Genomic DNA, 25,038 nt, shown 5'->3' on the forward strand with positions numbered 1-25,038 from the left:
ATGACTTCAAAAGAAAATGTCACAGGCAGGTTGAAATGTCAATTAATGCAACATTTCCTAATATCCCACAGATTCATTTCTTCCCCTGTGAGTGTTAGAGAAATGGAAAATGTTGCACATTTAATCCACTCTCCACTAATTTAATCCTTTTGGGCTCTTCGCGGTACATTTTATTCCATCTTGGTCATTTAGAAACAATGTTCTACCAGAGTACAGGGGAAAATGGACTTACAGATGAACTGATAATTTAGCATGACAGCATGTGGGAGGAAAAGTGAATTCAGGTTGCAGACCAAATATAAGATATATAAGGTTACATCTCCTGCTTTGTTCAAGTTTTGTTCAGGGGAGGAGTGAAGTGTGGTGAGAGGTGGAGAACAGCTGCCACCATCGATGCTGAAGGCACTGGGGAACCGCAGCCCTGAGACCTCCACCCAGTAATTCAGGTATTTTCAGTGGTCTGGCCATCACCTATTTTTCTCAGCCACGTCTCATTCAAGAAAGGAGGCTGAGGCACTTGGAGATTCCTTCCCTGAATGCCCGCAAGAGGTAGGCTGAACTGGTTTAACTGTGGTCTGAGGCGATGCTCAAGAGAGATTTGGGGATTGCTCCCTATACTGTATAATAATAGTGGGCCTGTCTATACAGGAAATTATTCAGAAAAAGCTATTGTAGTAGTGCAAATTCATACTCGGCATAAATCTGCTTTAACTTTCAAGTCTGAGCGAGCCCTTATGCTTTATTATGTATGTAAAGGTGATAATTGGTGTGAAATCAGCAAAGAGAAGTAAAAAGAAAAACAAGAAAAAAAGGAAACTAGGCTTTGAAAAGGAGATACAGTTAAAGATACAGTTGTTTTATTCCAGTGGGAGACCTGAGCTGCTGATTCACACTTCAAGTGTGAGGACCAGCATGATGCCATGCTTGGCAAAGGTAAGTGTAACCAGAGGCAATATTGCTGTCCTACCGCAGTGCTGGTCTCCTCTCAGCTATTTAACAAAAAAAATTTAACATGAGCAAAGCACTGTGCTCATGCAGCTAGACTGCTTCCAGGGGCGAGGTATCTTTGCTTGACATGCTGTTGTGTTGTATAGATGTACTGTCATCGGCAGCTTGCTAAAGTCAGCATCCTCTCTGCAGCATCGCCAAGTCATGAAATCAGGCTTGCAGGAGAGAGGGCACCAACTTTAAATGAGGTTGTGTCTACCAAATCTTTGTGTCTCAACAGTCTCTAATGATTACTGAGCAGTAACAGCACTGGTTAGCTGAAGATATTTCTGTGTTCATGTCTAACCCTTCCCCTTTGCAGTGTCCACAACTGGGCTTTTGGGGTCTCCTCAGGCACCTGCCCCTCAGTACCCTGTACCCCCCTGAAAGGGGTACAGCCTACAAACTAAGCTGCAGCACAAACATGACCTCTCTTTTTATCTCTCGGCCTGTGTGCGTGCTCTAAAATCTCTTCTGAAACTGGACAATAATATGGCATGACATTTTCCTTGGTTAAAAAAAGACCTGAAATTATCTGCACTAGATGTTTATAAGCAAGACAGCAGCAGTAAATTGCTCTGCTGCCAATTGTGATTTTATTGCGAGTCCTACCTAGAAGCTGCTTTTCTCTGGGACTCTAAGAGGTCTGCGGAAATCTCAGATTTTACACAAAAATAGGTTTCTAGCTGGGATCTAAAGAAAATTTTATACAGAAGAAGCTATAAAGAAGGTTGAAGACCAGAAGTTAGGCAAAAAGAAACACATACTGCCTTTGCTATACTGTCAAGATTTTAACAAAAATCTTATGATTATGCAGCGGAAGATATTTACTCCAGTTTTCAAACATGCTGGGTTAGCAATACTGAAATTGCCTCCATGGGAACTACCTCAGGCTCACGGAGTATTTTTAGGTCTTCTTCCTACTATTTTCCAAGTTTCAGGTATTTAAAGAGAGCTATCCAATTTTCTTGGAAAACAGCATGGCACTTTTAAGGGAAAACACTTAAGCAACCTCTTACTTTACTGCTGAATATGGTTTTGGGGTTCAGCTGCAGCCTCTTTTGCAAAGCCTGAGACATTTGAGGGGACACAGTGCTGGCCTGCTGCAGCATCCTTCCAGGGCTGGGGTGACTGAGTGCTGCTTCCCTGGCTGTAGTGCAGCCTTATGGCTCCATTCACACGCTCGGGCATCTTCATGCATGGCGGTAATATGTTCAAAGTGCCCACTGACCTGCTTCCCAGGTACTGGAGTTATAGAATAAGATAGGAGCTAGAAAAGTGTGCTGTAAGTGAGTATCCTGCAAAAAAGTCACTGCACTTAAGCAGAATAAGATGGAAGCCAATTTTATTTCACAAGCTTTTACAGATCATACAGTTTTACAGACTTGCCATATCTGTGACAGTCTGAGAATGCTTTTCCCCTTGATAAGAGGAGTTCTGGATTTACATTGGGACCACAACTGGCCTCTGGATCTAGAAAATTGACGTCAATGTGCAACGTCCAGTTTAGTTCTGCTTCATGGAAGAAAAGTTGAGTGAAAGAGCAAAGCAAGGACATGGGCTAATGCAGATTTTCAATTCTACTCGAAGTGATGGAGAAACTCTGCTTATGCCTGGTGCTTTGGTTCAACAGGGGTAAGAAATGTTGCTGTCTTTTTGAAAGACTTAATTGCCATTCCTCTTTCGTAATTTCCCCTCTCCCAAGCCACTAGAGGGCCCCGAAGTCCACCGTAACACATTGGCTTGGCAAATTGGCATTTTTGAAAAGACTAAACAGAAGTGAATGTGCTTGCCAAAATTCTCGCACTTTTGGGGTTTGCTCTTACTGATGCAATGTGTAGGGTGAATAAAATCACAACAAAATAAGGATGTGGGCAAGAATATACCTTGAAGTGTAGCGTCACCAAGTACCTTCCACCCTCTAAAGAAGAGCATGGCTTTTTGGGGTTTGGTGGGGGTGGTATCTCCTCAGGAGTACCTGTGTTTCACCCATGTCCTTTCTATTTTACCAGTCAGACATATATGTAGTAGACTCCCTGTGCATGCACAGGAGGAATGTGATTTCATACCACGCCCTGTGAAGACATTTGCCTTGTGTTAAGCCTTACCTCAGCCCTTACCTCCATAGCTTGTCTTTTGGTTGTGGAGGAGTGAAGTAGCTCGATTCCTCTTATGGTTGAGCGTGAGGTATGGGCAGGGTTAATACTTTAAAAAAACAGTAAAAGGCTCCTTTAGAGCCATGTTTCTTTTTCCTTGTACAGCAGAACGCGGCAGGTGGGCACGTTGTTCTGCTCTGTATTTGTGGAAAGAAAAAGTGGATGTGTGTGAGCAGGCAACTTCTGTGCCTTTGGTCATCCAGCACTTCCTTGTACTCCATCTCCTCACAGCCCAGAGTAACACCCGAGCCTTTGAACATATTCAGAAACATGCAAAGTTTAAAAATAACTCCAGAGAGTTTTCTTTTTTGTTCCTCTCCCCATTTGTTTTTCCACAATCCCTCTATTAAATAGACCTGCCATCCCACGTGTGCGCATCTCTCTGAGACATTTAGATAGAAAGGTGTAAAATGATGTCGAACTTTTGGCAGCCCTTTCAGGACTGAAACTGAAAGCTGGATCATAAGAAGAGAGAGTTTGTCATTGAGACCAACCATTCACTCACTCCTAGCCTGTACGAGTCTGAAGTGTTGGGCACTGAAACCTGAAAACATCACCGTGAGTTTTATGGCTTTTGCTGAAACGTATATAATTTGATGAACGATAGTTAGAGCAGCTGACTCCACAATCCAAAGAGGGCAAAATGGGTTCCAATAATAAAATGTGCAAATTGCCAGAAACCTTCCTAAAATACTTTGGCTGTGACATAAAAGGAAACATACTGCAGCGTAGACTGGCTTTACTGGCATTTGCTTGAAATGACCTGCATAACACCAGTGGCCCTTTCATCCCAGAGTAACGAGAAGCTGTTCAAAGTGACCTTTGTCATCCACTTAACGCACTGTGCTTACACAGCCCCATCTTTTGGAGGGCTGTCACTGGATGATACAAATGAGGAATAAACTGTGTATTTTCCCTCAGGGTTAATTTTGCCTTTCCAGAAACGAATTATACAGTCGCCTAAGAAATAATGTTTCAGACAAATGTATGGCTGCCGGGCTAGTGATAGCGATTAGTGATAATGGATGAATGAATGCTAAAGAATGAATGTCCCCTCCCGTTCTTTTGTAAGCAAATCTTTTCCTCATTAGCAGTGATATGGGAGATAATAATGCACGTGAGTAACGACCACATTGTTTTTTGTATACAAATGCTTGTTAACTCTCCAGCAAGAGAGAATAGGTGGGATAAATCTCAGATAACTTTTTAGGATCTGATTTAGTCACCTGGATTCCTTCTATGGTAAGAAAAGGGAAAAAAAGGCACTTCAAAGAAATTATTCACTTCATCTTAATCTGGATGACTAAAATACATTATGTAGCTCATACCTGAGAAGTATGCATTCCACTCCTTTAATTACAAAGGAAGTCTAGATGACTACATGGGTTGCATATCATATACATCTAGCTTTTGTCAAGATAACCCACCTGCCCCGTCGGTGTGGTCATGCAAATCTCACATTTGTTTGTGCTAAATTGCCAGGTACGGTCTCTGGGCTGCGTGTGTGGTAGCTGCAGCACTCGAGAGAGGAAAAGCAACACAGCAGGCAGCTGCCGACACAAACAGGAGCTGGAGAGAAACTGCAGGAAACTCCCAGGAATGATTGGGTAGAGTTCAGTTATTCCAAAAGAGGTGCCTTTACCAGTTTGGGACTCTTTGGAGATGCAGGAGCACATCAGCCTCCTGCGGCCATGGGATCTCTGGAGGAACTGTGTGGGCAGGTGTAGCCAAGCTGCTGCCTGAGAAAAGCCTGTCTGGAGGGCTTTGGGGCACGGGTAACACACTTCCATGTCCTGAGCATCTTCACGGACTGCCTTTTGGGGCCCTTCTCAACCCCATCTGCCAGCATCCCTCCAGGAGCGATGAGTGTGCTCTGCCCAGCTGCCTGAGCTGAGACACAGGGCACACAAGGACGGTGACACAGGAGGAGATTGGAAGGATGGAGAAAGAGGTTCTGGTAAATCATTTAAAATATACTATCACTCTTCAGGGAGCAGCTTAATCCACTGTCTGCTTTTGTTGGTTAGTCTCCTACTGCACTATTTTATTTGTTTTATGGGTGAATGTTCTTTTCTCAAAATAATAAAGCTTTCCTGTTAAGGAGTGGTTTGAATTAGCAGCAATACTGAACAATTATTTTTTTTTTAAGAGGGCATAAATGGAATTATAAAATGCTCTGTAGTATTTTAATTCCTTCTGGATTTCTTTCATAAGCATATTTTGGGTCTTGAGGGATGTTCATACCAAACATGTGGCCTAGTTCCAAGTACCTTTCTTCTTAAACCCTTGTGTTTTGGGGCATAGCCAGATAGGATGACAGAATATCTATTATTTTTATAGTTCATATGTTGGGTTGACAGCATGAAAAATGTTTTATCCTTGCGAGAATATTAAACATTCCTGTCTAATTTAAAAAAGGGATTGTCTAAAGCACTTGCTTGCTTGCTGTAAGCTTCTATATGCTTTTGGGATGCTCTTACTGTTCTTTGGGAACTGTTGTGTATTCTTTTGCAACCAGCTCTCATCATTTAGGAAGTCATTTTGCCATTTCAATTGGAAGTGATTTACAAACTCCTAAAAACTCTCTGTGCGTTAATGGGATGGGGAGAGGAAGGTGTTCTTGCACTGACGTATTATATACAATATAAAATATCCCTGGGCAAGATACTGCAGTTTAGTGTCTGATTGTATGGCTCATCCAATATTGGATGAGTAGCAAGATTTCCTTTCAAGTAATGGGTGTCTGATAAGTTTTGTTGTGTTTGTTGTTTTTTTTTTTTAATAATGGCACTGAGTTCAGTAAAAAAAGAGGGGAAGCTCACTTAATAAAAAAATAATAATCGCATTCTCAGAAAAGAGAAAGTTTTCTGAAACAGTAGTGAAGTTTATCTCACTCTCCTTCAAGCTAGTGAATGATAACATATTCAGCTGGAGAAAGTTATCTTTAGAAACATGATATCATCACAGCTAAATCTTGTTGATTGATCCCATGCAGTACGCAGGACACTTCTGGCAGCCTCATAGAAGTTACTCTCTCCTTGAACTTCAGATCCACTTTACATTGTTTTTGATGATTTCTCTCATTGACACTGTCTCCAGCACTGGTGAGACATATCTCGAGTACTGGGTCCAGTTCTAGGCTCCCAAGTACAAGACAGACAGGGACATATGGAAGCCAAATCCAGCAAAGGAGCATGAACGGATGGGAGCATCTGACACAGGAGGACAGGCTGGGAGAGCTGAGACTGTTAAGCCTCAAGATAAGATGTCTCCAGGGGCATCTATCAATGCGTATAAATACGTGATGGGTGAGAGTGAAGAAGAGGGGGCCAGACTAATCTCTGAGGTGCCCAGTGACAGGGTCAGAGGCAATGGTCACAAACTGAAACACAGGAGGTTCCCTCTGAACACAAGAAAACACGTCTCTACTGGGAGTGTGGTTGAACTCTGGCACAGGCTGCCTAGAGATGTTGTGGAGTCTGCATCCTTGGAAATATTCAAAAGCTGTCTGGACACAGTCCTGGGCAGCTGGCTATAGGTGACCCTGCTTGAGCTGGGGGGGTTGCACTAGATCATCTCCAGCCTTTGCCCTTCTGTGTTTCTGCCACAGTTTCTGCTATTGGATATGACATGATCCAGGACAGGCTCTGGCTGAGCAGCCTTTGTGCTGCTGTAGTTTATGTGCAGGCATGAGGTTTGAAGCAGGTTTTATGTTGAATTACAGATTTTGTCATTTCATTTAAATAGAGCCAAAGACCAGAATGGACAGAACAGAGATCCAATCTGACTCCCTGTACATTAAAAGCCATGATGCATAGTTCAAATGAATTCATAGTAAAATAGGATCTTTGGAATTTGTGTAGTCTGTCTTTTTGTCCCTAGGCAGAGTCAATTGTACCTAAATCGTTCCTGGCAATGTTTCCAATGGTTAATGATCCTTACTATTAGAAAAAGTTTCATGATAACTAAGTGAAACTTCAGTGACAGTTGCCCCTAGAATCCCATTAATGTGTCTTCTCGCCACGGTAGTCACTGAGCAGAGTTTATTCACTTTCTCTCTCTAGAGTCACGCACTTTGCAAGACTGCTGCCATTCCCTCCTCAGGCTTGCCTTCTCCAGGCTGAACAACCCCTCCAATTCCTTCAACCTTTTCTCGCTAAAGACACAGAAATAAAAATCACTCGTGACTTTGCATCCAAAGAGTGCAACATGCCCGGAGGTTGTCTGCCTAGTCTACGTGCTACCAAATGAACTACCCAGAGCTCTCAGACTGACCCCTAAAAACAGCCCCTGGTGTTGTGTGGCACGCACTGAAGCAAATGAGCTGGCAAACCCACTTAGAAGCTTTTGGAACATTATATCAAGACTAAAAGCAGTGATTAGGTCAAAACATATGTACCCAAACGAAACAGTAGTTCCCACAAAGGAAGATTGGCAGTGGGTGTCCAGTCCGTGGTGTCCCTGGGTTCCCCGCGTCATCAGGTGGTACCTGAGCCTTGGCATGGCAGTGCACTGCAGGTTCCCAACTGAAATGCTTTGACACCTTCCCATGTGGAGGAACCCATCTCCCCCCATTAGTTACAGTGGGAACATGGGGTGAGTTGCCTCCTGCTCCAGGCATTCAACTGCATTCCCAGAGCTCAGGGGAGATCTCCGCTGAGGGGCATGGCTGAAACGCACTCGCCCAGAGGATATGATGAGGTGAACCAAGGCCACGGAGCACTTTAAAGCCCTACAGTCACCAAAGTCATGCCCTTCTCAGCCCTGATGGGAGAGGAAACTGCACTAGCCAAGCTCTTGAGGCATTTTCTTTGCTACCTCAGAGCACCAGGTGAACCTTTGCCTCCAATTGCCACCAGCTGCCTGAAGAAAATAGGAGAAAGCAAATAGACAAATACAAGAAAAAAAGAAAAGAGAGCAGAGGAAAAAATATGTGAGGAGGATCCTCCCTGCCCCATGCCCTCTCCTCCTGGCCCAGTCAGGCAGTAAAGGCCTTGAAAGATGAATTTTACTTCTGTATTTATTCCAATACAAAGCTGAAGGAGTTATGGATGCACTAAATTCAACACAAGCAATTCCACTCTCCCCCAGGGACAGTAATATTTACACACAGACAACTTAAAAAATAAGAAGAGATAAGTCTTATAAGCCGAGTTAATGAAATCTGTAGCTTCTGTAAAGATAATAGGGCTATAGACAATAAACCAAGAAAACCGCTAAGAATTTGCAATCACAAGAAAGTTGCTGCTATGGGGAGTAATGAGGAACGAGAGTCTGCTCTTATTAAAGTCTTAGCAAGGGTTTTTTCTCAGTCATTTAACTTTGAAAATACCTTGAGAAATAAGCTACGGCATGTTCTGACATCAAAATTCTGCAAAATGGATACAAATTCACAACACTTTTCAGTGTCACTGAATCTGTATTTTTATTCAAGCGGTCTCATTGAAAAAAAAACAGACAAAAGAGATATCAGGCCCAAAGTACTGAAGTGGATAAAATAATTTAAATGCAAAGTGTAGTCTGTTAAAAGTAGAGCACACATTTATATGTTCAGAAAGGTACTGATGCTTTCAATCTCTCGCATATTACTGAAGGATGCACTATTTCATTCAAAATGCTGTAGTCTAATTCATTTTTTAAACTCCATTGATTTTAATAGGATATTGCTGTTGTAACCAGGTGCAAAATTAGAAAAAAAAAATTAACGCAGGCATTTGCTCTTACAAACCTCTTTCAGATGTCCTTGATTATGCTTTAATGTGATCTTTGAAATCACGTCCCAAGCCTTCCCTGTGGAGCCCACAGGGTTATTCCCAAGCTCCTTAGAAAACACTGTTTCTGGGCGTTTCTTGAAACAGGCTCTTTTGGCGGTCTGCAAAGTTTGCATTTCTCGGGCTAGCAAGCAGATTGCCTGCACCCATAGATGTCTGTGGCTACAAAAGCAGGACAGGCTTCATGGCAGAAAGTCTAAGTTTTAAGTAGAACTTCTTAGTGTCTGCTCTGACCCCTCGTTACGAGACCTGACAATATAGATGCAAGATCACCTAGGAAAGCAAAAGACAATTAGACTTGGTAGTCCAACAGAGTGAAAATTATTAGAGACAGGTAAAGATTTTGATCTATATTTCAGATGCGTGGGGTTTAAAGTTCTCTCTGGCAGAATGTCCGTTGTAATACATTTATAACTTGAGAAAAAAAGCATAGTATAATTTTTCAGTAGTTTGAAGAATGAGGCGTTGGGGAAAAATGTTTCTCCTAGAAGAGAAAAAACAAAAGGCTTCTGTCACAAACCATGGACTTTTCAAACCACAGTGGCTTCTCTTGCAGGAACTGATGATATCAGTGCTCTAGCATAAAAACATATTTGGGACTAGCATCAGCTTAGCTGTGATTTCTTTTATCACTGTCTTACAAAAAAACAGTGCTAAGTGAAGGTTAGAAAACAATTTTAATCAGATTTTTTTTTTTTATAAGGTTATTGAGCCCCTACTTCTTATTTTGTGTCAATATCTACCCTCTGCTTCTCTCAACAGCCAGGAGCTAGAAGAGATCAGCAAAGAATAGATCTGGAAAAATAAGCATTTGTACAGATATGAGTATAAAAACAGAGTTATAGGACACGTTTTGAATGAAAAATGTGGAAAAATGGCTTGGGGAAAAAAGTAAAACTAAAAAGATGCCGAGATATTTAGTGAGCTTTTGTTATTTTGCAGATTTGAAATAATAATCAAACCATTTGTCACAAGGGTTCATTTCAACATTTTTCAAAGTAAAAAGCTTCACTTTCCAAACTGTCCTTCGATTTCATCAAAATCACGACATTGTTTTAAATAGGCAGTGCTGAAAACACATTGATTTATGATGTTTATGTAAAAAAAAGAAAATATCCTGTTCAGCTAGAAATAATTCAACCCCTTGATTCTGCAACATTTTCAAAAGTTTCCGTTTTTAATCCAGCCAGAAAATACTATATTTTGTAGTTGCTAATGAATCAAAAAAGTAAAATTGCTATTTTCTTAGCTGCTCATGATAGGTGGTAGCACTTCTTATCTCCATGAAGAATCAAGCAGGCTACACTCAGACTAATAACTGGGAAGAGGAAAAGGCACAGAAAACTTCATCATAAACCCTGCTAGTAATCAAATGTGTGGTAGAAAAAACACTCGCACTGATTTTGAAGGTAACATAAACAAAGGAGAAGTAGCAATGATCCACTGGTACAGCTGTAACATAAGCAGTCCTGTCTTCTTTGAGGAAAAAAAAATAGTTGAAGTTTTGACCAGCAATTGATAACTTTCCCTAAGAAGGTGGTTAGCAGTTTTATCTTGAAGTTTTGGTTTAATTACCTTCATTTGTTTTAGTAGTGATAAAAAAAAAAAAAAGGAAGAAAGAAAATCCCCTGAGCTGAGGAAAGCATCACCGGGAGAGGAAGGACAGTCAGTCATCTTTTCCAGCTTCTGCAGGATTTAGAGGGAAAAAAAAAACCAACAAAATTTTATGGAAAAATCCTCAATTTTATGAAAATGCTTTCTGAAAGATATGTATTTTTTTTCAACGTTTTTCCTTCATCTAGAACATCATCCCGATTTGAGGAATTGCACTAGTCCCTCTTGGTGTAGTGGGGCTTGCAGGCACTCCTGCCCTTTATTCAACCATGGAGCAGAAACTCAACCAGCAGAGCCCCTGTTTCAGGAAATAGTGGGTTTGACCCTGCTCTGATGTTCCCCAGGTTGAGTCCTGGAGACAACTGGTAGCTGCAAGGCAGAGCATGTACTTTGCATGTGGTCTGGGGGTCTATATCACCTGAACAGACTTCAATGAAAGAGTGATGTTAAGAATGCACAGTGCTTTGTGAGAAATGAGCAGTTCTCTGTAATTAGTATTATTTATTTTTTTAACTTTTCAGAATATGGTCTTGTCTTTTTTGTACACCTAATTGTCTGCCTTGTGTTCTCAGTCCCTCATTGTTTTATCGTTATCATTGATTTTTTATCACTGACATACAATCAAACGTACCACTTGCCACAGATTTCTGGCTCATCTCTTGACGATAAATCCTTGCCTTGCCCCATACTTTTCCATGGTGGGGAAGCACCTGAAGCTAGAAGTGGGTTGTGACGGTCCCCGCTACAGCCTAGGGCTGATACCATCCCCATGGGGTGCCACCTCTGCGGATGGCACTGCACAGATGTCAGACAGCAGCGGTGGAAGGAGGGTTCCTCTAAGTCTTGTTCTGTGCTCATAAAAATATGGAGCAGTGGAGTAACTGGGGTGATTTGATGGGATTCCCCCCCCCACCACCACCAAATCTAGGAGGGGTGATGAAGAGGGAAATGAAGGAGCAGCACTCCTAGAGCTCCTCCTGTGCTTTTCCTCTCCTCAGTGCTGGGAGCTGGAGTTGCAGGAAGAAAAGCTGCTCTAAGAGATCTTTGATCAGTACCTAGAAACTTGTTTGACAGATGCAATTAAATCTAAAAACGAAGGTAGCAGATTCTGAAAACAGTAGGACCGATCTAGTTTAAAGAGTTTTGACAAAATTATGTAACGCATGGTACAAGAATAGCACTTCTATTCAACTCTATAGAAGAATAACAAGACATCTTACTGTGAAATTGAAAAAAAAAATTTTAAAACTGATAAAAGAAAATGTGTTGTTACTCAGCACGCTGTTAGCCTGGAACTCCTCACAATTCCTATCACAGGCATCTTTTGGCTGGGCTGACAATGACTTGCTGGAATACTGAGACAGCTGATGGTAAAACGCTGAAATAAAATCATCACTTAAATGTGCATAGACACACACACAAATATTAAATCATATATTCTTGTCTTTTATGATATCCTTATTAACAAAGGTAAGTCGATATTGCTTTCAATGAAATATAAAAGAAATCAATGAGATGCTGCCCTTCAATGCAGCGAGTCTTTGTGTGAGATGCTTGCAAAAATAGTTATTTTTCCATTCTGCTCTAATTTCAGGCCTGTTGCTTAAAATATATGTCCAAACAAGTGGACAAGATGGCTCAAAACCACATCCCTAGCATTTTAGATGACAATAATAAACTCTTACAATAACAATAGACTTTATTATTTCCTTTTCTGTGCAAGAGGCATATAATGTTATACTTGTATTTCACATTTCTAGTCTTCTATATTCAAACTTTTTACTTTATTCAGGGTTTCTATTTTGTATGTAAAGGTTGTTTACAAAATTTTTAGAGTGGAGGAAGCAGAAACTCCAACTACCTTGGCTTTCCCATGGTTAAAGCAGTCTGTAGGAGTGTCAAATCCACAACACTGTTCATTTCCACCAATTTTTGTTTTACACTTGTGTCTCTCTGCCGTTCCCTATGTTTATCTGAGATGTCTGAACAAGACACATTGGCAACCATCTGCCATCGATTTTATTCTCATTGCACTGCACTAATAGCAAAGTTGTTTATCTTTGAGGGCTTTATTCAATAAAAAAATTTGTCTAGCCGTGATTGCGTGTGGGGTGGCTGTCTCTGCTGCTGAAAAGAGCTCATAGAAACAGCTTGGGTTTCCATCTAGCATAATGAAACTAAACTCCATGTCCAGCTGACTTGTGAGCCACGTGTGGTAGCTGCATGTTTGTTGGCGGAGTGTGGAAAATAAGGATAAATGGCTTTTCTGCTGTCAGTGGGCAATGGGATGAAATTAAGGTGCAGAGCCACAGCTGAGCTCCAACCCTGGTGCTCACCACGGCTCCTGTCCGTGCAGCTGAAGGTGCAGGGGCTTGAACAGCATGGGGACATTGCTGGGAGGGAACGGCAAAGGATCACCTCCAGTTTGGCTGCCCTGCTGCCCAACCTCCAGGTTTGGAGGTGGCCAGAAATGTTCCACTACATCCACAGAGAAAAAAAGCTTTTTGCTTCCAATCTCTCAAGTGCCCTGTTTTAGGAAGTAGATCAAGTGCTAGTTTGGAATATTGACTTTTTGAAAATAGGCCAGATTTGTCTATTGTACACTGTTGCTTGTTGAGATTTAAACAAATTTTATGCAAATGTGTTTTTTTGTCTTCTTAGTTTATTGGTGATGTTCTTTAATTAACAGTGTGGTGCTGATTTTTGGTCTATTTCTACAACTTTCTGTGATTCAATGCAACCATTCTAGTTTATTTTATATGTACTGTTGTGCGATATATACCTAGATATTGTATTTAGTTCTGTCTACCTTAAAAAGGTAGTCAGTTCACAATTATTCATACAGAGCTTAATCTTCAAATAGGTGCACAAACAATTGTCTCAGTAGAAAGGGTACTTACAGAGCACCGAGCAGGACTAAATAGACTAGAAAGCATCAGCTGCTTCCAAAGGCGTTTTCTCTCATCAAGTGTTTCCGGTAAAACAAACGTGAAAGATGCTTTGCAATGAGTGCTCTCAGCAACAGAAGACCTTCCTAGATGTTACCCTTTCCCACTCTGGGCTTTTGATGGGCTCTTGCATCAGCTTGGAGTGTGTTGTTTGGCGATGCAGGTGCCCGACCTGCTCATTCCCACCAGCTGTGCGGTTTTTATGGGCGTTCCCTGCTCTGCTTCGCTGAGCTTCAGCATGTCTAAAGGGTGGTTTGACTTCACCTGGCAGAGCTCTCCTGGAGCAAGGAAATGGATTAAGAAGTGCCTGGGATAAGAAGTGCTTCACATGAACTGCTCTGGCAGAGCTGGGGAGGTGGCGATCGCCGTGCAGGAGGGACAATAAATGCAGTGAGTGGTCTTTTCACCAGGCAGAACAGGAGGCAGAAGGGGATGCCTGACTGCGGGGTTAGCATGGCTTTGCTGGGAGAACATCCCAGGGAGAGCAGCCCCAAGCCATGGCTACACTGCGACAGTGGCTCCAGCCATGCCCAGAGACCAGCTGGGTCTGGTGTGTGGTGCCCTGGGTCACCCGACCATACAGACACCTGGGCTCAGCTCCGGTTCAGAGGGTGTTTACACCATATAAAATGTTTAGCTTGATGGCCGCCAAATAATATGTCATTAATTCCAGGTATTTTTGCTTAAACAGGGTGAAAAGTCTGACTTCAGTAGCCCATTGGACAGGGAATCCTACACCTTCCATCCACTCAGTTAAATAATAAGCAGATTTAAAAGGTATGGTACTGAAGTCTGAAAACAAAATGAAATTTCCTGGAATTCACCAACTGAAATAATATTTGGGAAAGCATTTTGTTATTTATTTCGATTTTGTCATTTTATTATTTATACACTGATGTGCAGTACTTGGGAGCATTCCTGCGTGTTTCAAAAAATATGGTCAATGGGTAGCAATGAGCTGAGTCTCGGTCTTGAAGTAGTTACCTATGGGTTTATTATTTCTACTCTTAAACTGATGTCTTAGATTTTAGGTTGTTTAATCTGAGGTTTGATTAACTGCAGAGGATGAGGTAAAGTACAGTAAGCGTAAACCCCCCATCTTCCTGTATTAATGTGAGCCGTTCAGAGCTTTCAGAGCCTCGGTGAAGGTAGGTAGCAGGCACGTTTTGAAAAAGACATATCTAAATAAAACAAGAATAGGATTAAAGATGCTACTCCTGTAGGTATTTGTATACATTATTCCCGTAGTGTTTTTGTGGGCCCAAGTGTGACCTGGCTGTGCTGTACCACCCTCCTCACAGCCTGTCCTGGCAGGAGATCCCTCTTGGAGCGCTGCCCTGTGGGGAGAGCCACCAACCGCTCGTCCTGCTCTGTCTGCGCTCGGGGAGGAGGGGAGAGGTTTGGCCAGAGGGACTTAGCACGCATTTTCCAAAGGGAGAAACGGTGCAGACCATGCTAAAGGTGTTTCTTATTTGCACCTTTTGTGACCTTTTAGTAAGACCCACTGCACACAGGCTTGACCTTTCCATGGTCCAGCTGCTGCGGAGTTTGCAAAGAACATGTTTAACTCTGCTGTGTCCAACAGGAGTTGTGTATTTATGATGCAGGCTAAGGTCTTGCACAAAGACCAGAGGGCCAAGTCACCCCATGTCTTCTAGAGGTACGATTGCCTTAATCTGGTTTTGCAGCTATGTCTGTTGAAGTAATGCAATGATTCTTTTTAAAAACTAATTGCATTAGTGCCTAGTTTGAGCCAAGATAGTTGTAAAATTGTCCTGGGTAGAACTATCCAGGCATGCAAAAATCTCAACTGAGTAATATTTCCTGTACTATTTGCATTAAATAGGGAAGCCAATAAAATTTAATTATTAATACTGTTGATTATTATAATGGAAATATCATGTTTTAATACATGATGCTTTTTAATTACTTGGAGGAGGTATTGGATGAGCATAACAATGATGCTGTAGTGTCTCAGGGGATCTCTTCCCAGCAGGCTCTTTCCTTTCATTACCGAGTATATCTCCATCTCCATCCCAGCCATCCCCAACATGACCCGGACCCTCCTGTCACAGAAGCTGCCTGGGCACAGGACGTAGCACAGGTGTGCTGTGTTCACAGGTCACCTGTGCATGTTGCTTGGTGACCCAAGTCTCCCCGTCGCACTCTGGAGTGGAGACTGGGGCTGGAGAGGTGAACTGAGCTTTGACCAGGCACTGGGTTGGTGTGCCCTTCATCCCTTTTATGTTGAAGTGTTAGTGCAAGAGGGATCCATCTACATAGCTACAAATACCACATGTCCTACTCCACGGTGAAGCTAGGAGCACTAGCCAAAAGAAAAGAAATCCTTGTAATAAAGGAACTCTGGAAATAAATATACTATGAAACCTTTTCTTACATAATCATAGTCTGGATTTATGTTATTGCCGAGAGGAGCTGAATGAGGAAGAATGTGGTTAATTAGGCTGATGGTGGTCCCACCTTTTGGAGCCATTTATCTGAACAGCTGTTTGTGCTGTATTTTCACTTCGCCTTCCTGTGAAAAGTTGGTTAATGCGTACTTTTGCTGTCTCTGTCTTAGAATCACAGAATATGCCTCTGGACCTGACATGATTCTTTGCATCGCTTCGCTAATGTGGCACAGCTCTGAAACACCAATGTCGAGGTATGAATTACCCAAGCAACTCATGGCTTAGAATAATTAGTTTTAGAAGAAAATTGGAAAGAACTTACATTACATGTGCTAATTATAACAGGTCACTGAATATAAGACTAAAAGGCAATTTAATGTTTTAGTATGGAATCTGTCTTGCCTAACTCTAGCTGTCAAAGCTAAATTAGGAGCACACAGGGGAACTAGACTAACAAAGAGTCATTTAGCTTCTTTCATATAAGGGGAGAGAAACTGACACCTTCACAGAGCAAGTTTTTCAAAGATATTTAGATACATATTTTAGATATACCTCACTGGTTATGGAAAAGCCTACCTGAGCAGCTAGACTAGATAGATGATTAACATTTAAATTAGATGTGGCAAATCTTTGTCTCAGTACCGTAACAAAGCAGATCATGCGGTAAGACAAAAACAAGTTAGTAACAGCCATCGCTAGCAGTAATGACATTTGAATCATTGAGATAACAATCATATTAAATAATGAAGGAATCCACCTTGAGGAAGCAGCACAAGTGTGTCATTAACTTACCTGTTTACAGTCTCTCCTGCATCAATATTTACACCGGGGTTCACATTCACAAACCCCAAATGTTTCTTCTGTCCCTCTGCACAGATACTGTTCTTTCCTCTTGCCCGGTCAGTAGGATACAGTAGACACAGGGGTGAGAGGCGTGGAAATTAGGTTATTTGACGCTGGCCATGGAGTATAAATTGAGAGTTATACCTGAAACACATTTGATGCGAAAAGGGGGGATCAATGTAAGCAAAAAGACATGGGCTTTGCTTGAAAACTGAGGAACAGTCAATTAGCAGTGACTGGAGGAAACATGAAAATACTGATGTGGAACCCAAGAAGACTTTTGAATATTTTCTGTTTTCCTGCATTTTATTTCAATTCTGAATATTAGGTTGCTGCAGATGAGGCACAGTAGTCAAAGCTTATTACTGGCCATGACACAATGGCAGACATCTCTAGCTGCAGTGAAATTAGAAACGCTCGTTTAAAAACCTTCTCTCGGCATAAAATCTAGTACTATGTAGATAAAATACTAATTTTCTGGTTTCAGAATCTAATAGCTTGGTTGAGTGAATATTTGTGATAAGAGCTATTCAAAAATGACACTTAGGAAATTCTGGTGTAACAACGGGGTTGCTCAGCTCCTAGGAAACAACATTTCACCAGCACTAGATCAGCAATATGCTCTGTGCATCAAGAAGATATTTCGCTGGTGACTTTTGCTTAGTGACTGGTTTTTTTTGGTAGAGATTTGGAACGCAAATTAATGAGCACACAGCATTCCTTCCTGTCTTTATAGCTGGACAAGCAGGACGTGCTGAGACTATGAGAAAGGTGACATTTCTATGACTTTGATTCATGGCACGGGAAGGCTGAAAATCTTTGCTTTGAGAATGGGGAAGCAATTTAAGAGCTATTTAAAAGCATGGTCCCCATTGTAGCTGGATTATTAAACAGATCTTGGAGATTATTGAGGCAAAAAGAAAGAAATGACAGGAAATTCTTGTGGTGTGATTATAACTTGCCTATGGGTAAGAGATGTCATGGAATTAGATGCGATCCATATGAACGTGGCATTGCACCACACTGTGCCTTTTGGCCTCTGTCAAATTGCAGTGTGTGCCTGGGCATTTGGTGGCTATATTTTCCTGGCCCCTCTAATCAGTTCTTGTATGTCAGTCATTTTGTTGTTCTATTAGAGGCTGAGCTTGAAGAGCAAGCCATATGCAAATCCTGTGACATTGCTGACTTTCTATCTGTGCTAGAACTAACCGATAAAGCAAGTATAATGGGTGGGGTAACCCCGCCTACTGACAGTATCGCATAGCCAGAAAACATTTCTATAGAGGCCATGAGAAGTGTGAGATGGAGAAATAACTAGAAAAGAAAATAACCGTATCCCCAGAATAAACACAGAGTGGAAGTCAGTGTTTCCTCCCAAGTGCTAACCTGTGTCCACTTTTAAATCCAGATTTGTGGTCCATCTAGATGGCAAACCCAGCCATGGGTAAGAGAGTGTCCTGGTGAGCACATGAGGAGGCTTCTGGGCAGCTCAGCATGCCACGGGCTGTGCTCCAATCTGCTCCTCCACCAGTCTTTGAGGGTGCTCGAGATGCAATTGCTGTTTCCTCCAGAGCAGGATATGGGGAAAGAAGGGTTGATTACTTCCCTCCAGCAATTAGGAGGGAGCAATCAGGAGGGTTTCTCCTGAAAGCAGAGAGATCCGCACTGTCTCAGAAAGGATGGTACACTGGCTTTCTTCAGTGGGTGTGCTGGGCCCTCCATGCTCTTTTGCGATAGCCCCCTGAGGGTGGTGGCCTTGCAAGTAATGAAGATACCTGCCACATTTCCCACCTTTCTGCTGCTGTTTATCTCTACCTACAGAAATTCCTGGTCAACTTTGTTAACTTTTCTGTTTTCAAGCAATTTTTAATTTTTTTAAATTAACAGAATACCCAGAAGCTGGGTTCTAGGAACTACACGTTTCTAAAAATGGGTTGCAGCCCAAGAGGGTCACCTATGCAAGTAGATGGGACTTGGGAATACCGACAGAGCGTAGACTTCCAGTACCCACCTACTTCGTCCTTTGCCTATCCTGATTCTCTGCCAAAGCCAGTGCTGGCAGAGAATGCACGTATGATATTTTACACAAAGGCTAGCCAAAGCTATAGTACATGTTATGCTAATGTAGCCAACATCAATAGTTTATGGTGGAAAACTGATGAGTCTTTTATTACTTGAAGCTAGGGTATAGAATAGAAGTAAAATTAAAATCAAGATTGTTGGTCCACTAAGCTGAAAAGAATTGCCTAACAAATGAATTTCACTTAAAAGCATGAAATAGTTTCCTGGATGTTAGTTTCCTTGAAAGAAAGACACCACAAATTTTATACTACTTGTTTAAGAACTAGTTACATATTGCTCATGGAAATGGCTTCTTGCAGCAATAACCCTTTATTCCTCTTCAATTTTTTCTATTCTTCTTGAGGATTGTTTCAGATATATTTGCATCGGAGATAGCCCAAATTTGAGATTTCTTTTTCCTAGGAAGTTTGGTCCCTTCAGATCTTGCTCTTGATGGATATGGAATAAAACAGGTTTTCCTCTTAATTCTTTTTCACAAATAAAAAAAAAACGAAAGAAGAAATGGTAATTGTTATTGTTGTAATTTAGAGAACAGTAAAGCATTTCCACACAGCATGTATTTCCCCAGACTCTGGCAGCAACCGAAAGGAACTGACATTTTTGTCAGCTGCCTGCTTTGAGCAAAAAGAATGCAAAGAGAAGTAGCAGAAATGTCATGTTTAGGCAACGACTGAGGCTTCCAGGGATCTTCAGTTTGGAAGATCCTCCACCATGAGAACTGCCCTTCAGCAGATACTGAGGCTCCTCTGCAATCTAAAAGCCCTGTCTATTTCTGTTATATGTTGTGATTGGTGAATCTGTGTTTTGTGATGAATGTCTGTGGTTTTTAGCATGAACACTTCCCTTTAGTATTATACAATTATGAGTGAATGTACCCCATAACAGTTGAATGCCAAAATCTCATCCTGTGGACAAGCCTCAAATCAAGGAGCTATGTCTGTTGCAGCAGGATTAAACCTTCTCTTCCATCTCTGAAGAGGCCACACAGCCTGTTTTAGACACAGTCCTGTGCACAGAATAGAAGAGGGGGCTGGTGCTTCTCACACAGGTTGCTTTGTCCCCTGGTGTCTTTGCACTGTCAGGCATTTTCTCTGGGATAGTTTTCACTGAAGGGTAGATCTCTGTAGTACAGTTGTCTACATCCGAGCTAGCACTTTGTAGTCAGCAGAGCCCTTTAGGGCACGTAACATATGATTCGTATCAGACAAGTGCTTCTGTTCATGAGCGATAAAGGAAATCTAGATAACCAGCTCAGATGTAGGCATCAGCCAAAGCGGGGGCTATGGTTATCTGTTGAATCTCACTGTGGGTATGCTTCCCTGCTTCTCTGTCGCTTGGCTTCTGCAATTGGGAACCCGCCACAAGTCCCCATCAGGGACTGGGGCCAGTAGGGTCCCTTTCCATGACCTTGTTGCTGTCAGTTGTCCCACAGAGCATAAGAACCCCACGGCCCTGAAGACATGTTGCCCTCGGGTTGTGTGTTGATCTGCTCACGGACTGACTTCTTTGATGCTTTGCTCAAGCTACATTTGACTATGCACTTACAGGGAAAGTTTCTCTGTAAAGAGTTGTATGTGTCAGTAGCACTTTGACAGAGCTCAAAACACAATTCTTCCCATATTTAGGGTTTCTTGTCTCATGGTGGATAGATGTTATAATGTGTCACAAAAGTTTTTTGTGAAGCGAGATTTTTTAAAGGTTTATGTCCAGGCCCAGTACAGATGGAAGTGTATCTGATCTGCTTGTCTGGCTGATTTGCTGCAGCATATTCCACCTCTAATCTGGAAGGCAGAGGCTTTTCTTTTGAGAAATTGGCATGAAGAGGCAAATCTGGCCCCAGCACTGCAGATGCATAAGGCACTTTGGCAGAGGGATAAATACGGTTCTGCTGCACAGACTGTGCTGCTTCTCTCTGCAAAACACAGTCCTTCTCTTTGAGGATCTCTGTAGGAAAGAGTGGTGCTGATGGTGGGGAGGATTTTGCAGGTTTTCACGTACACCTTTGTGACTGATTCATTGCATGAGCCCAAAGCCTGCAAGAAGGAGAACTCTGAAACCACTTTTGCATTTAAGGAAGATGAAGGGTTTTGTGGAGACTTCAGAAAGAGTCATGTTGTTATTAGTCAAGAGTTGGAAGAAATATCTGCTGTCAATATCTTTTTTGTACAAGACAGCATTTTGAGTTTTTTTCATGCCTCTAAACACAAGTCTGTGAGACATACCTTTAAATGCGTGGAGAGGGAAATTTTGTCTGAATGTCTTAACACGAGATATAACTGAGCAATGGCATTTCAGCTTCCCTCTGAACAAAGGGCTGAACAATAGAGGACAAGGCCTAGGGTGGGGACAGCATTGTCTTTAAGTGTCTGTCTTCTCAAATTATTCAGGGTAGAAGTGGAACAAATGCTTTTCTATTGTTGGGTTGGGAATATATAACCATTATTTTGTCCTTATGCTATTATGACCAAGGCTTAATAATTCTTCAGATGAATTCCCTCAGCTAAGAATACATTAATAAAAATATTTTGCTTATCCTGCTTTGCTGGAATTTCTAGAGTAGAAAACTGGGAATAGCTTAGTTTTTCTGTTTGCCATAAAAATAAGTGGAAAGTTAATGTTGTTCAGAATGGGCATTGAAATCAAATCAATGAATAAAACATTGCTGTTCCTACATGGTCATGTAACTGAACAGAATTGTATGTTATTACTTAGCATATAAATATAAAAACACTGGAAGACAGTGATATGCTCAGAGAAATCTCAGGGAATTTGGTGTTTTATGTCACGATCTGCATTAATGTGAAGAAATGTGTACAAACTTGGACTGGATGAGAAAGCAATGCCCATCACTTTGGTCAGAGCTTCATGAGTTGTCAGGCCAGAAGAAACCATCGAGCATGAGAATCATCTCACTTGGATAGCTAAATGTCCTATGTCAATGTGAGTTGCCCAGTGTGCCCTTCAGAAACAATGGAAAGAAACAGGTGCCTCCAGTAAACATTTTCTCTGCCCTCTTTTTAGGATTAAATGTATCACCCTCTGAAAGTGCCTATTTTTTGTGAGTAAGGAAAGCACCTCAGCCTGAGGTGCTGAGTTTAGTTGCAAATGATATATTTTTAGATCCTTAACTTAGGACAGTTGAATTCCACTACTAAACTGATGTGAGATGTAGGACTTCTCTGAAATTAATTTTTCGAGCTAAAGCATTTTATAGAAAAAAGACAACAAATCTTGGTTTTAAAATGATCAGTCATGAAGGATCTACTGCATTTTCTAGTAAATCGATCCAGCTGTTAATTGTGTTTCTATTGTTTTTAAAGCTCTTCCCTTTATTTATAGCCTGAATTAGTCTAGCTTCAACTTTTAGCTGATAGATTCTTGTTAATCCTTGGCCTGCTCCAGTGAGCTATTGCATAGCTTTGTTCCCATGCAGTGTATGTGGGGATTAATCTCTTCTTAATTCACTTGTCTCGGAATCAGGTGCCTAGTCTGAATGAATCATTTAGTTTCCCCCAGTGGTCCATGGAGACAGACAATGATTTATTCAAGCTGTTTAGGATGTTTATTTTAGGATGGAGCAAAGGCATCCTGGGGGGATGATACTTTCTCTTTCCATCAGTTACAGAGAGGGCCTGGAAGAGGTGGTTTACACTAGATGACATTAGATCTGCTAAAATCAGGTGGAATACATTCTTCTCTAACATGTGCTCATGACATTCCTGATCTTTGCTTCATTAAATTAAACTTACTCAGCTGCTGGAATCAGCCTGTAAAGATTGTTTTCACCTCCTTTCCCCTCTTCCCTGGTCTGTTGTATTATTCTTCATTGGAATCTCCTGAGTTTCTTAACACTCCTCTCAAAGACTGGACACCAGAAACGGACGGTCTTCCCACAAAGTAACACACTCTCCTGCTCCTACTTGAGACTCCCTTTTGAAAATGTAAGGATCACCTTAGCACATGGCTTCGGGAGCTCGGCATGAGTAATTTTCTCCCCTGACCCTCAAATCCTTTCCAAATAACCACATCCCAGAGCACGGTTCTCCATCCTATGCACATGGCCTATATTCTTTGAAAAGATAAATCTTTTGAGGGACTAGGCAAAACTGATTTCTTTTTCAGTTCCAGATCTCAAGGCACATAAGGCAGACACTTTTCAGAAGGGTAATACTTCATCTGTAAAATTTGACCTTAGCTGAAATCACAGGGATGTGGCTCAGAGAGGAGACAGTATTTTGTAAACCATATAATCTCCTCTCATTTCTCATGTGTTTTTTCCTCTCTGCGTTTTCAAAGAAAATGATTGATTTTTGCCTTAAGAGTTACAGAAAATAGTCATAAATTAACTGGCCAATACTCTGTGCTGCAGAGGAATGCTGCAGAATTAGCCTCACGTTCACACATTCCTCATATGTGTAATGGCAGCTCTTTGGAATGAGACCTACATTTTCCGTGTATGTAGACATTGATTTGTCTGGAATCTGATCTCAGCTGAAGCAGCCTGAATCTAAAGCAACATCACTGACTGTGGAGCTGTTACTCTACGTTTACACACTTGTAACTCAGCCCATCCCGAAATCTCAGTCAGTCTGCATCTTATTGAGCAGAGTGTATTGTTTACTGGAAATTTGTTTGCGGAGAGAGAAAATAATACAAAGTGAACACTGAAAAGTTTCTCTATTTCAGGGATGTCCTCAGAATCTTAGAAAAAATGTGCAATGTTTTTAAAGAAAGGACAAAGATTCTGATTTGGCATGCTTTATCCCAGATTGTCTTACTAAAGGTGCACGGGTATTGCTGGGGAATGCCTACGTACTGGTGGCAGACAGATGCAACCTTGCTCTTCTCCAGCGCCAGGCCAGAAGCCAATTGTCCATTACTGTTGCTTGTGCTCGAAATACCAGGTCTTGCCAAGTATTTTTATTGTCTGGAATGGGGTATAAGAATAAGCAGCCCAAGTTGAGGAGAAGAGATTTCAATGTTTTAAAACCATATATTTTTAAGGAGGCCTCAAATACTCAAGTATCACAGGTATTCATACAGAAACTAACATCAGTCCTTAAAACTAAAACATGTTACACATGAAATTGTATATACAAACGCAGCCCTTGCCCTCTTTTCTTTTCCATACTAGTGCTCCTGGAGATCTTTCCTTTTTATATCCTGTTTCTATTGTATTCACTAAAGTCTTCTGAATATGAACAACAAAAATGTTCACATAATTCAACATGCTATTTCAAATACCTGCTTTATACAAAATAATTGTCCTAAAATGTCTCTTTTAGTTTATTTGTTCGCCTTCCCTCCTCTTCTTCCCATACGTGGGTCTTTTATTCAGCTTTTCCTCTCATCATGGAGACAGATCAGCTAGAGATTAAATCATTATTATGCATTTAATTTCTAATCCATATCCCTCACGGCTTCAGACTTACTCCTTTGAGAATGTATTTTATTTTAGCCCTTAAGTTTTGACTGCAGTTACAGGAGGCTAACTTTAATAAAGATGGCTGAAGAATTTTCTAGAGAATAATTTTCTTTTGGAAATGCTCCAAAGAACAGATCTTCACAAGAACGTATCAAAAGGTGAATAAATTGTAACAGGAAAAAAAACCCCATATTAAAACTGTCATGGGAGTATCAAAATGTTTTCTCCGGCTACACAGAAATTTGGATTTTTGGGTTTGTTTATTTTCATTTCAATTTGCTGTATGTTCAAAGCTTGTGTATAACAATGTAGCATGAAATCTGTATTTCCTATTATGCAGGATTATATATTTTCAAAAGTATTTTGAAATTATCAAAATAAAGTGATCTTAAATGAAAATACATGATAATAACTACTTAAATTCACGCAGAGTGTATCCAGACAACACAAGAATGGCTGCTTTTGAACACTGGTGTGATGAGTGAACCAGTGCAACAGAACAAGGCCCAAGCTCCAGCAGGCTTTCAGGCATCTCAAACGGTTTCTCTGGAGTTTCCCGTGGCCTGGAGACAGCCGAGGTCAGACTTGAGCAATGTCCTCGCTGAGCACCTTTTCTGACGTCGCAGACTTGCTTTTATACCTTTCCTCTCCTTGCCTCACGGTAGCTTTATTCTTGATTTCTTTGCTCCTCTCATTCCTTTTCCCATTCCTACCTCTTTCTCCCAACCTGTTTCTCTCCTGGTCCCTCCAGCCCCTCCTCTGCGTCTCCTCCGATGGCTGTCGGGAGGGTGACATTCCCAG

The 25,038-nt window shown here is 41.4% G+C and overlaps 2 long non-coding RNA genes across 2 annotated transcripts; both read left to right on the forward strand.

Moving 5' to 3' along the window:
* The first annotated feature begins 1,998 nt into the window (after window positions 1-1,998).
* Window positions 1,999-5,266, forward strand: LOC141735906 (uncharacterized). Its single transcript, XR_012584863.1, has 3 exons — window positions 1,999-2,622; window positions 3,575-3,701; window positions 4,626-5,266. It is a non-coding gene; the product is annotated as an uncharacterized LOC141735906 (long non-coding RNA).
* Window positions 5,267-14,166: 8,900 nt separating this feature from the next.
* On the forward strand, window positions 14,167-24,776 carry LOC141735944 (uncharacterized). Its single transcript, XR_012584875.1, has 3 exons — window positions 14,167-14,253; window positions 16,058-16,141; window positions 24,668-24,776. It is a non-coding gene; the product is annotated as an uncharacterized LOC141735944 (long non-coding RNA).
* The last annotated feature ends 262 nt before the right edge of the window (window positions 24,777-25,038 follow it).

Source organism: Larus michahellis, chromosome 1 (genome assembly GCF_964199755.1).
Source record: "Larus michahellis chromosome 1, bLarMic1.1, whole genome shotgun sequence".
NCBI classification, from domain to species: Eukaryota; Metazoa; Chordata; class Aves; order Charadriiformes; family Laridae; genus Larus; species Larus michahellis.